This window comes from Rattus norvegicus, chromosome 10 (genome assembly GCF_036323735.1).
Source record: "Rattus norvegicus strain BN/NHsdMcwi chromosome 10, GRCr8, whole genome shotgun sequence".
NCBI lineage: Eukaryota > Metazoa > Chordata > Mammalia > Rodentia > Muridae > Rattus > Rattus norvegicus.
Genome location: NC_086028.1, coordinates 100640573 through 100652063, shown reverse-complemented (window position 1 = coordinate 100652063; position 11491 = coordinate 100640573).

The following is an 11491-nucleotide window of genomic DNA, read 5'->3' as shown; positions in this document are numbered from 1 at the left end:
TTTAGCCTGATGTCTGCAGTAGAGAACAAGAGAGACTCAGTTTCAAATAAGGTGAGAGGTGAGGAGGGGCATTGAAGGCTTCTCTCTGTGTGTCCATGGCATGCACATGTCTCATGGCACATGTGTGCCCCCAGGAGGGTTCTCTTTGCCCCCTCAAACACGCAAAGATATGACAGAAGAACAGAAAGAAGAACACAGAACAGGACAACAACAAAAATCCCCAAACCCTTCATGGCAAGAAGGTGAGCACTCAGGTCCAGGCCTGGGAAGTCCTTCATGGAAGGAAGCAGATGCTCTTAGTCCTCTTCCCTCAAAGAGGATGGCAAGAGGTCCCAGCAGGACTCAGGCCCCTTCAGAGAGGACATGGCCTTCATCAGGACATGGAGGGATAAGGAGCTCAGGCCTGGATTCTACCCCTCGGCTAGAAGTGTCTGGTCCTGGCACAGTCGGGGTACACTCACAGCTCCTGAAGGACAGAGTTGTCTCTGTTCATCTGCACACACCGTCACATTCAGGCACACACTGCACAACACACACTGGTCATTTCCATTGGCTGCCCCTGTATTCTTGCTAGGCTGGTTTATTTCATGTCTTTGCCCAGGGCTGTGAATAAGAGTCCCATGTTTTGACAGTTCTCTGTCTGCTGGAATCACAGACTTGTGATGGGACGGACAGGACAAGGCGGGATTGTACAGAGGTCTTTTTGGTCTCTTCTAAGTCCATTTTAATGAATCCCACAGCACTTGTGCCTGTGTCATCTGGAGTGAAATCTGCCTGAGTTTCCTGTGAATGAGAGGTTTTTGAGACAATCCTGATGGATGCTTGGTCAGGGTCCTCTTCCTACCTTGGCGTGTGCTAAACCTCCAGGGACCTCCCAAGATGGCGAACACAGCAGAATTGGTCATGTCTTGTGTTCCTCTTCATACTGACACTATGTGCCCAGGAATTTCCATGGGGCCTTGCACAGGGCCATGACAGAGCAGACAGAAGGACCTTGCAGACCAGGAGTCCCCAGTTCTAGCCTCACAGGAGGGCCAGGCTTGAAGAGGCTCCCTGGAGTCAGGAACTAAAGAGACCTGTGTGTTACGGTAGGCTGAGCAGGGACACTGCCTTTGTCAGACCCAGGACTTGAGCTTGAAGGGTAAGTGAGTGAGGGGACAGGGAGCGAGGTGTCCATGGAAACAGGGGACCTGGGGCTGGGTGACTAAATGCAGTATATGTGATTTGTGTATCTTCATGTATGTGTGTCTTTGGGTGAGGTGTGTACCTAAGTGTGTGTGTGTGTGTGTGTGTGTGTGTGTGTGTGTGTGACCAAGACATAATGTTGTTACAGCCAGGACTGCCACTTCCACCCTTATTATTGAACCCTGACTGTGTCTCTGAAGCATAACGATGGCTGACGTATTTCATGTGGCATGTACAGCTGTGTATAGTGTGGAGTTCATAATTACATCTGATGTGTACAGTATATATGTACTATGTCTGTAGCATGTACAGTATGTATCCTATGTTAGGTATATGAGATATGGTATACACACAAATGATGCATATAGATGTATGTATCACATGTGGTATGTTCACTATGCAGCACTTGCCTGTGTTACATGTATGCTGTGTGGTGCATACACATGTGTGGCATATTTAGCACATGTTAGGAGTATTCACATGTATATGGTAGTGCACACACATGTCAATGACTACACTTGATCCTGAAAGGTTGGAATTGTAATGATATATTTGCATGGGGAGCCGTGCCTATTTGTGTATCTATAAGCCAGTGTAGGCCAGCCTGCTCCAAGTGAGTTCTGGGAGGGTGTGCTCCAGGGGCCTTAGGTCTGGGAATCTCTCTCTTTCTTGTTAGGGTGCAGGACTGAATTGAGAGTTGCTCCATATGCCTCTCTTGGAAGGCGAAGAGGAGTGGGAAGGTGGGGAGACATGGGTGCTGATGTTCCTAGAAATGCGCCAGAGACTGTAAAAATTAGCAACTTATTTCTGTGTCACCAGTGTCTGCTGAGGTACATACTCCACAAAGTCGGGGTTCCAGGCTTCTGCTGTCTTCCTGTTCTGTGCACTCCCAAGAGCTGACTTTTCCTGCACATCTAAGACAGTCATTACTGCAAGAGTGAGAGAGGAGAGTAGGAAGTTGCCAACAAGAACTCTCCCCAGGCGTGGGGCCACTTCACACTCACCCACCCCTGTCAGGCCACAGAAACAAACAGAACCCCAGAAACACGTGCAGTTGCTATGGGGAAAAGAGGAAACTCCGAGGACAATGGTCTTCTGGAGTCTCTTGCCAAGCTCTGCCCTGGGATGAGAAGCAAGAAATCCAAAAAGAGGAACAGCCCTCAGTTACCAGAAGTTTCTACACATATCCAGTGCTGATTGCTGCAACTCCACAGGGACAGACGCATCTGGGAGGTGCCTAGTAGGACTTCTCTGGTCATGGGGCACCTCCTTGTGTCTCTCATGGTCTTCTGTTGCCATCAGGGCCTCTCTCAGGAGCAAGATGGAGGAAGGTCCCTCTTAGAGAGAGGAGGGAGTGCAGAAAGCAGATGCCTACTTTGGGCTGAATGGAGGACTGGGTAAAGGGAAGGAAGGGAGGAAGGAAGGGAACACCAGCTCTTATCCCTCTCTGCTTTCTACCGTGGAGGCCATGTGGGCAGTCACCTCACAGCCCATTTCCTGCCTTTCCACCACAGTGGACTGAATCCCTTCTAACCATGAGCTTTATTACCATGAGGTTTATTTTGATAAACCTCTCCCTCCTTAAGCGGCTTTTGTCTTGATATTAATCAGAGTGATGAGAAAAAAAGCTGACCGGCAGTCTCTGGAAAGAGGAAGGAAAGCTGGGATTGCTGGTTCCCGATTTTACAAAACACTGTGGAGGCAGAGGCAAATCTCTGTGAGTTTGAGGCCAGCCTGGTCTAGACTGCAAGTTATGAAAGATACCCTATGTTGAAAAGAAAAAAAAAACAACAAAAACAAAAAGGAAAAGAAAAATAATAAACAGACACACAGGTTGTCAGTGGGCTGATAGGTTATAGCGCACCTGTAACTTTGTCAACTAAGTACAAACTAGAGAACCATGGAAGAACCCTTATTGAGCACTTTCTTCTATCAGGCTGACATGGTGGGCACATTCTTAAGGATCTGTTCTTGATGGATGGCTGTGATGCCATCCCTGGACAGGTGGTCCTGGCTTCTATAAGAAAGCAGGCTGAACAAACCAGGGAGAGCAAGTCAGTGATCAGCGTCCCTCCATGGCCTCTGCTTCAGTTCCTGCCCCAGGTTCCTGCTGAGCTCCTGAGCACTTCCTTCAAAATGGACTGTGCCATAGAAGCATCAGCCAAATAAAACCTCTCCTCCCAGGACATTGGCTTTGGTCAGGGCTTTATCACAGCAACAAAAATACAGACTAGGACAGACAGAAAGAAGGGTAAATGAACCAGACAGACAGACAGACAGGCAGACAGACAGATAGAGAGACCAGCTTATCTCATCCCTAGACTCAAACAAAGATTAGCTTATCACTATCTGTGACCCACCCAGCCTCTTGACCTCATGATCCAGCCTCAGCCTGTATCTCAGTCCCTCCCCCACATCCTCTTCACTGCTCACTATGTTTTGCCTTTAAAATGCAGGCACAAACTTCTCATTGCATGCTCTATTTAAAATTAATTTTTAATTTAATTTTGAATTTAGTTTTTCGAGACAGAATATGGGGCAGTAGACAGTGTCACCAGAAAGAAGAACTGATCAGGCTGTAGCAAGTTCAGAACCGCAATAAATCTCATAATTGAGAACACTGGGGGGGTTCCAACTAGACCCGATCAGTTTCCTGTCCTGGAGCATGTGACCATGACACCCCACTAAGAGAACCACAACAAGCAGTCAGGTAGGGTAAAAACCTGGAGGTCTCCATGAAAATAAGGTAACTACATAGGCCCAGAGGGTTTAATCAATGAGATTCCCTTACTGGGAATCCCTTCCTTGAGACAGGATCGTTTGGGTCTCAATCTGTAGACCAGCATGGCCTCAAACTCAGGGATCTGCCTACCTCTGCCTCCCTATGCTGGGATTAAACATGTGCAGCACCATGCCTAACACATTAATTCTTTTCTAAGGAAAGGTGATGTGCACAGGAAAGAAACAGCTCCCCTTTAGAATGTGCATCCTTCAGAGTGTACTCATTACTGCCTGGTGTGCAATAACTTGAAAATGTTGGTTTTGCATTTTTGGTCTAGTTTAATTTTTAAGAGGCATTTATGTATATCTGTATGGGTGGTCTCTTGTAGCTATGCACACCATGTACTTGCAGTGCCCATTGAGGCCTGAAGAGGGTCTCAGATTCTCTGGAACTGGAGTTGCAGATGGTTGCGAGCTACCATGTAGATGCTGGGAACAAAATGCAGTCCTCTGGAAGAACAGCCAGTGATCTTTCTTAATCACTGAGCCATCTCTGCAGCTCCAATTTTGTCTATTTCCTTTGTTGTAGTTGTTTAAAGCAGGACATAGACCTGAGCCCTATTACAGAATCTTGCCCAGAACTAAAAGTTCTGCAGCTTCCTTTATTCAATTTTAACTAGGGGAGGACTCAGGATGAGACTTTAACCTCATGACTGAGTACTTGACAGGCACATGTGAGATTCTGAGTTCAATTCTCAGATCTGCAGGAGTCAGAATATCTGAGATTCAATACAAAGAGACAAGGCTTCCCCAGCTCTGTCCCTATCTCAGTAGATAACAGGACACATAGAGCTGATTCAGCTCATTTTTTTATAGTAAATGTTAGTTTTAAAGGACTCCCTGATCCTTCCCCAAGAGTTTCTGGAATTTTGTTCTTACCTGAGTCAATGCTCACACAAACTTTAAACAAGTGATCATATCCAACTCTCATAATTTCACACCAGTAAATGTCAGCATCGCTCATCCTCAGGTCCTCCATGGTCACTGTGAAGATGAAGTTTGTCTGGTTGTCCCTGATGGACACACAGTTCTCCTTCACCAACTGTTCTGGCTTATTGGTTTGAATGAAAAATCACAGGTTCTCCAACTAGCTCCTTGGCACTAGAACTCCCCGTAATCCTTCCAGCATGAGGCATACTGGCACTGCACTGTCAGGGAGCCCTGCTCCTGACTGCTCACCTCCTCTGGTCCTGTGAGTGAACCCTGAGCAGTGGAGCAGCTTGGAAAACACAAAATCATGTATCACTGATCTCCTACTCCCTGTGTGGGTTAAGACCCCTGACCCTCAGTCAGTTTCGAGATGCCCCTGAGTAGGACACTGAGATGCAAATTGATGCCAAAGCAAGAGGTTTATTTTCTGGTGCACCCTCAATTAGTCCCTCAAGGCAAGTGACTAAAAGGTGAACCCCAATGGCTATAGCAAGCATTTTTTATGCTTTTAGGGGTTTAGGTTACATCAGCAAGGTTAAAGTTCAAACTTATTGGCAAAGCCTATTGATCTTCAAATCTCTTGGCTAGCAAACATGGGTATATCATCACATGCATTTAAATCTATCTGGAACTTTATAGGAGGTTAGGTGAGTATCAGCCAGTACATTCCAAGAATTGTGGATGGAGAAAGGAAATTGGCCTGGCCTTGACCTGAGCACCGTGGGTGTGAGGCTGGTGAAAGCCCCTAGAGTCCTTCAGTAGAACTCTACTCTGCCAAGTAGAGTTCATGAGCTGAGTAATAACCTGTGAAGGACTTCCTTTACCCAAAACAGATCACCATGATTTTCCTACTGGCTGAAGTTTGAAAAATAAAAGAAATAAATAAAATGGAAGAATGGAAGAAAGGAAGAAAGAAAGAAAGAAAGAAAGGAACAAAGAAAGAAAAGAAAGAAAAGGGATAAACGGCTGAAGACCCCAAATATAGCTCTCAGAAGATAAAATGGTGACAATGACCAATCATGGCTGAAGTGGAGGAAGTGTCAGACGGCCATGTCCACTGAACATGATTTTATCTTCCTTTTTGTACCCATCACCCTCAGGAGGGTCATCTGAAGAAGCCACATCCCATGGCCACACAGAAGCCACTTGTGGTAGTCTTGGCAGTCTCTAGGATGAATGCCTTGGAGGTTGACCAATCATTCAGATTTCCCTACGGTGCAGAGCCCACAGCACACAGACCCTCTGCTGTCCTTCAGATCCATGGAATCTGAGTCCAGAGCTCCTGGTAAGGACTGAGGATGCAGCACCATTGGTGCGGTGCTGACACAGCGTGCACAAGCAGCATCTATCAAATACCCGCTGTAAACAAAATGATACAGGAGTCTCTGGAGAGATGGCTCAGTGGTCAGAGCACTGGTTGTTCTTCCAGGAGTTCTGAGTTCAATTCCCAGCACCGACATTTTCACAACCATCTGAAATGGTATCTGAGGCCCTCTTCTGCTATTCATCAAAACAGAGAACTCACATATATAAAATACATAAGTAAATAAATAAATCTTTAAGTAAAACTGTAGAGGTTGGAAAGATGGCCTGTTGTGAAGAGCACTGACTGCTCTTTCAGAGATTATGAGTTCAATTCCCAGAAACCTCATGGTGGCTCACAACCCTCTGTTATGGGATCTGAAACCCTCTTCTCATGTGTATGAAGACAGCTACACTACATAAATATACTGTAGCTGTAATATATATGCATATATATATAATATAATTAAACAAGAAGGAAAATTATAAAGGAAGTTCTTTAGGCTATTGACTTGAACACCAACACCACCAAGAACCAAGTATGACTCCAGTGCAACAGGTAAGAAAACAAAAATTGTTGAATGTACTTATTTTAAACCAAAAGGACTCCACCAACAGCATGGAGAGCCAGACTGCAGTATGTGAGAAAATCTTTTCAGACATTGTGTCTGACAAATTAAAAGCCAGGTGAGGTGTGGTGGGGTATGTGTAACCCTAAAGGCAGGAGGGTTGTGCAGATCACTGGCCAGACAGACTGAATCTGTGAGGTCCATGCACACTGGGACGCCATGTCTACACAAACAAGGTGGAGAGTAATGAAGATGCTAAGTGCCAATCTGTGGCCTCCACATGTGTGTGTGCACCTATGTGTGCACCTGAAAGCACATGTATGCACACACAGAGAGACAGACACACAAACACTTACACATACATACACCACACAGACACACATTTTTCCTCAAAGGAACAAAAGTTAACCTCAAAGAAGCAGAGAACAGAACAGGGGTTATCAGCCTGGGTAGGGTATTAGGGAAGAAGGGAGAGGGCTGACTGCATAGAGGGAGAGGTGTTGGGACAGCGGTGTCTGCCATTTGATGAGAATGACAACTTCTAGAGTTGTATGAGACAGATAAAATCTATGGTTGACAATTGAATATTTCAAATTACCTCCTACAGAAGATTTTACAGAAGTGACAAGTGGCTTTGATGAAAGCCCAGCCCCTGCTCTGATCCTTACCTCCTGCACCAATGTGCAAATGCCCACTGCACCCATCAGGTTTTTTCCTCAAATTGTAGACCAGGCTGGCCTTGAACTCCGATGTCTGCCTACCTCTGCTTTCTGAGTGCTGGCATGAAAGGCATTCACCACCCCAGCCAGCCCCTGTATGTATTGATTACTGTGTCAATTATAAGTCACAATGTAACTGGAGATGGAGCTGCACCCGTGAAATCCCAAGGTTCTGAGGGTGGAACCTGAAAGGTCACAAGTTCAGGGTCATCCTAAGCTGCTTATGCCAAACATAAAACTACACACATATTTCTAAGAGAATTAGTTCATCCACTCATTCATCGGCTTTTATGGAGGAGCTAGGGTTGAGAAACACACTATGGCAGGTGTGATTTTTGTTTTTTTTTTGTTTTGTTTTAATTTGATTTTGGTTTTTCTTCAATACCCACAGAATCCCTGGGAGTTAGCAGCTGGTGAGTGAATCAGCCGGTTTTCCCTAAACCCGGGCACAACATGTGTGTCACCCTCACCACAGACATGGGAGCTTCTATAGCCCCTGCTACTTACCTGGGAGGAAGAGGAAGATCAGAGCAGAGAACTGCCACATGGTGTGGTCCCCTCTCCTGTCCTTGGAGGTGACAGATGCCAGCACCCTGCAAGGACTTGAAGCTCAGCTTGAGTTTCCTTTAGGTCTCTCTCGTCCACTTCTCTCATCAACTTCCTTCACAGATCATCTCAAATTTGCACACAGGAAGAAAGATGATGTCAGTCTTTGAGAAGACCAAGTCACGGCATGGGATGTCCAGCCGGGTGAACAAGGACGTCCTCTACTGAATGGATGGAACGCTAGACAAAATGTGAAAAGCAGGTGGGATTCACAAGGAGAGATGCAGAGAGACAAAAGATGGAATCCAGCAAGCCCCTCACCTAGGAGGTTACTGAGATGCAGAGGATTATGGGAGAGGAGAGCAACCAAAGACAGTGTGGCTGCAGTAGCAAGGGAGCACAAGGCAGCCCATGGCAGTAGCCTAGGTGAAGCCCAGGATTGCAAAGGGTGTTGCTAAGGCTCAGCCTGGGGCAGCACTGCTATAGACCTCAGAGCAGGGATTTCTCTGGCCAGGGGCATCTGGTACAGTGGCTACTCAGGCCACAGGCATTTGCTCAGAGCAAGAGGGAGGATGTGGCTTTAAGTTGAGGTTTCCTGTAGTTCAAGATGGCCTTGAACTTCTGGTCTTCCTTTTTCCAACATCAAATGCTGTGGTTAAAGGCATTCCCCAGCATGCTCGGTTTTATGAGAATCTGGACAATGAATGCAAGGTTTCACGAAGGCTAGGCAAACCCTCTATCCACCGTGCTGAATCCACAAACCCTTGCTCTGTTCCTGGAAGGCAGAGACACACACACACAAACACACAATTAAAATAAAATTAATGTTTTAAAAAAGGAAAAATAAATATATATTGTATTCAAAATCAACTTTAACAAACATACAAACAAGTTTCAAAGAGGAATTCATTTATTAAAGAACATTTTATGCTTTGCTTTAAATAATATTTATTGTGCGTGTGGCGTGGGATGTGTTTGTGAGTGTGGGGGTGCAGTGCAGCCTGCACATGGGAGTCAGAGGACAACTTATGGGAGTTGGTTCTCTCCTTCTACCCTAAGTCCTGGGCACTGACCTCAGGTGTCCAGGATTTCACTGCAAGGCTGATCCATCCCATTGACCCTTAGAAGATATTTTCAAAGTTCCCAAGTCATTGTGCTTACAGTCCATGCTCATAGATAAGGAGGTTATCCTAACGGTGCATTGGAGGCTCTGTGCTGCCTGGGTTTAATGTCCAATTGGCCCGAGCTATGGTCACCTGAGGGAAGGAAACCTCAGCTGAGAAACAGCTCCATGCAGGCAGAGTGGTACAGACATTTGATGCCCACAGTGGGGAGGCAGAGGCAGGGGGATCTCTGTGAGTTCCAGGACAGCAAGTCACCAGGACTACATACAGAGAGACTTCCTGTTTCAGGTCAGGACTGGTGGCACTGGGTTCTATAAGAAAGCAGGCTGAGCAAGCCATGAGGAGCAGAACAGTAAGTGACCGCCCTCCATGGCCTCTGCATCAGCTCCTGCCTTGGGGTTCCTGCCCTGTGTGTCTTCTGTTTTGACTGCTTTTGATGCTGGACTGAGATATGGAAGAGACAACAGAATAAACCTTTTCTTCCCCAAGTTGCTTTTGGTTGTGGTTGGTGTTTCTTCACGGCAACAGAATCCCTGCCTGAGACATGGGCTCGCACTCGAAGTCCCAACACGGGCTTTTCAGAAAACCTTTCCTTTTATAAACCTTTGTGCTGTTTTTCATGTGTAAGCATGTGTGCGTGCGTGCGTGCGTGCGTGCGTGCGTGTGTGTGTGTGTGTGTCTGTCTGTCTGTCTGCCTGCCTGTCTGTCTGTCTACCTTATAAGATCAGGACTTACAGCGGCCAGAAGGAGGCATTAATCCCTTGACCTGGGCTATGAGACACCCAGGCTCGGTGCTAAGAAGTGAACTCAGCGTCTCTGCCAGAGCAGCCGCTGCTCTCAGTGGAGCCATCTCTCTAGCCCAAATTTGACTTTCCTTTTAGGAACTTGATTCCCTCGTCCCAAATGGGAACAGCAGAAGATCTGACCAGTGTTGATGAAGACTCATCCACACTTAAGAAGAGAGCAGAGACACCAAGACTTAAGAGTAGAGCTCTACCTACAAGACCACGGTGTTCAGTGTGACCCACGCTGACTCAGTGGGTGATGACCCTCCGCAAGCCTGGGGACCTGAATTCAGCGCTGGTACCTCATGTGACTGTGGAAGGAGGGAACTGATTCCATGAAGGTCTGCCATGGCTGTGGCATGCACACGCACACACATCACACATGCACTCAATAATCATGAAAAATAGAATGTAAGGAGTTAGACACAAACACGTTTAAAATACAGGAAAGCAATTTAAACTTTAGGGTGTCACCTTCTCTTCTTCCTGTTATTACCAGTCTTCCCCTCCTCTTCATCTTCTTAGGTTGTTGATTTTTTTGAAACATATTTTTGTTCCTTTTTATTTGCATGAGGGTTTGTGCCCGTGCATGTTACTGTACCTGGAAGTGCTCAGACAGGGCCAGAGAGGAAGTTGGATCCCCTAGAGATGGAGTTAGAGGCCACCGTGAGCTTCTATGGGGTGCAAACCTGGATGAACAGCCAGTGCTTGTGACTGCGAAACCATCTCTGCACCGTTGTATGTCGTCTAAGGTGACCAAGAATTTACCATGTAGCTGAGGATGAAACTCCAGGTTCTCCTGGCTCTACATCAAGTGTGCTGGGATTGCAAGCATGTGCTTGTATGGATATTTCTTAACTCAGAGCCAAAGGTCTGAGCCAGAAAGGAAATATTGACTAATTTGATACACTGCAATTAAAAGCAATTCATCAAAATATATATCTCCTTCTATCTATAGCCATATCTGTTTCTATATAGATATCTCTACCTCTATCTCTACCTCTACCTATATCTCTATCTCTATCTCTATCTACATCTATATATCAGACAATAGAAGTAATTAAGTGAATAAAGGGCTCATTGAACCAGCATGAGGACCTGAGACGGATCAGCAAAACTCACAGTAAAAGCAGGTCTTGGTGATGTGTGCTTGTGTTTTATGTTTTATTTCATAACAACAGCAGGAAGGGGGAGAGAAGATGAGGACAAGGAGGGAAGGAGAGAGAAGTGAAAGGAGGCTATAAAGTGTTTAACCATAGAAGGGGAAAATGATGTCTTTGGTGCTTACACAGTCAACCAGAGGGCAGCACAAGCAGGGTGCATGTTAGAGCACCAACATATCAGTTGTGTGAACCTCAAAGACACCATGTTAACTGGTAAAGTCACAAGACGGAGAAATGAAGCAGGTTACTGGGCATGGTAGCACATGTCTGCAATCCCAGAACTAGGGGGCAGAGGCAGGAAGATCAGGGGTTGGATACTAGCCTTGAGACCCTGTTAATAACAAAAAAGGAACAATAAAGGATGGAGAAAAACCACGGACAGACAGA